Below are 2,188 nucleotides of genomic sequence, written 5' to 3'. Positions count from 1 at the left end.
TAGCCCCAGCTAGGTGCTACTTTATAGGATGCGTAAAGTTAGACTTGTGTTCATGGAAATGTGTGTGTCACCTGTGATTGCTGTGAGGGTATTTGGATTGATTAGGGTCTTTGGTGATTCAATAAAATGTGGGGGGAAAATAGTATAGAAAGCAAACATAGATACCAGATACAGTGAGGGAGGAGAGTGGGAGATGGCAGAGGGTAAGAGATAGGGAATCAAGGATGGGGGTAAAAAAAGCAAAACATACAGAAAACAAGAAATGGAAGATCATTTGATGACAATAACATGTTTGTTGATGTGCTTGATAGAGAAAATATACAGTGTACTCTGGATGGAAAATCTCATTTTGTATGCTGTAATGATGTACAGTGAATGAATGCAAATAAATAAATCGAAATAAAAAAAAGCAAAGAAAAAAAAAGCAAACCATCAAACAATTACATCCACTATGACTATTTTTTTTTTAAAAGACCATTTTAATTTCCCAAAGAACTTAAACTTAGAATAAATGTTTTTAAATGGAATGTACTTAGGAAAAACTCACTGCATTTTCTTTTTTATTTTTCACATTTCTATAAAACATCTTTTATAGATTGTTATTTTGAAATTGCCATTTCACAGGTCTTAAAGAAGTCATTTTACTTTCAGGTTTCAAGTGCAATGGTCATGGCACTCATGGGTAACTATAAGCTCTTGCAAGTTGTCAAGTGTCTGCAATCTTAGGCTCAGTGCTCCAAAAACAAACAAAAAATTGTTTCCAAGAAGATTTGAGCATAAATATAAAATAATATTGTACAGACAAAAGAGAGATACGTTTGGAATAAAACAAATTTAGGTTTTAATGTTATCTCTGGATTTATCAGCACTGTCTTCAGACTGTGATCATCTGTCAAATAAGAATACCAGTCATTCCTTAAGGTCAGGGTTAAACTCACCACCTCTATTCACTAAGGTACAGTAAGATGAACTCTAATCCTAAATCTAACCTCCCCTTATTCCTAGGTCACAATCAGATACAATCTGAATCACCTCTTCCCACCAATGTTAGAATTCCAACTAAACCTTCCTAGCCCCTCACCCCTCCTTTTCTGGGACACTACCTACTCTTAGGATGGATGATTGAGTGCCACTTTCCCTCAGGCTCTCCCTTCCTTCCTTTCCTTTTCCCCCCCCCCCCCCCCCCCATTCCCGCCACACACATAAACATCAACTTAGAAAATTATATGGTGAGGAACTATTTGTAGTTTTGTGACTTTGAAGAAGAACAGAGAGATTCTGTATTAATATAAAGAATAATTTAAGGCCTGTCCAAGCTATTAAGATTATTAACTCTGTTTTCAGATAGACAATAAATGCTTATACAAATAAGAACTAGACTTTCTTGGTCTAGCCTACTTATCAAAGACATTTCACCTCTCTTAAAATTTCACGGAAACCTTCCAATGGGTTTCATTGGTCTGCGAACAAGGATGAAAACATTTTCTTTCAAGATATTCCAATTTTTGATTCCTTAAATCTCAACTCTGCCCTTAAGTCATACACTGTTTTTAACAGTCATTTGCATACATTTTTTGGTTTTCTCATGGGGGAACTATCAAATGGGCTAGGTTTTCAATGACTTTTCAGAATTCATTCATTCAGGGTAGGATCAATGTAGGAAAAATCTAGTAAGTTAATTTTTATTGCAAACTGGAGCCTTCCCATATTGTCTTTACTTTTCTATTTTCCCAGATGTCCATTACTTTTATTGTAATCCTGGCTCTGCCATATGCCCTCTAGGCTTCCATTTTATCTCCTTAACAAAACATTCATGTTTATTTAATCTGAAAGAGTAATCCATGTTAATGAATATGAATGTGTTAAAGACAGTAACAGAGTGCAAAAAGGAGAGAGTGATTTAATAAGAGAAACTGTTGGGTTGGCCCTATGGCCTAGTGACTAAGGGAACTAGATTCCACATGACTGACTGTGGTTTAAATCCTGGCCCTGGCAGCTTGAAAACATGCCTAACATGTGTATATATGTGTGCTAAATCCCTACAGCATGGAGAAATTAAGGAGAAGGATTTGCAGTATGATCACACCTCATTGGAGTGTATTTTGTCTCTCTCCCTTTCATTTTCTGACTCTAAATCTCTTTCTTGCTCTCTTTCTCTCTTTCTTTTGTGAGTAAATATTCCCCCTAT

This window comes from Tupaia chinensis, unplaced genomic scaffold (genome assembly GCF_000334495.1).
Source record: "Tupaia chinensis unplaced genomic scaffold, TupChi_1.0 Scaffold000475_1, whole genome shotgun sequence".
In the NCBI taxonomy this organism is placed as follows: Eukaryota; Metazoa; Chordata; class Mammalia; order Scandentia; family Tupaiidae; genus Tupaia; species Tupaia belangeri.
Note: the sequence above shows the minus strand (reverse complement) of the source record.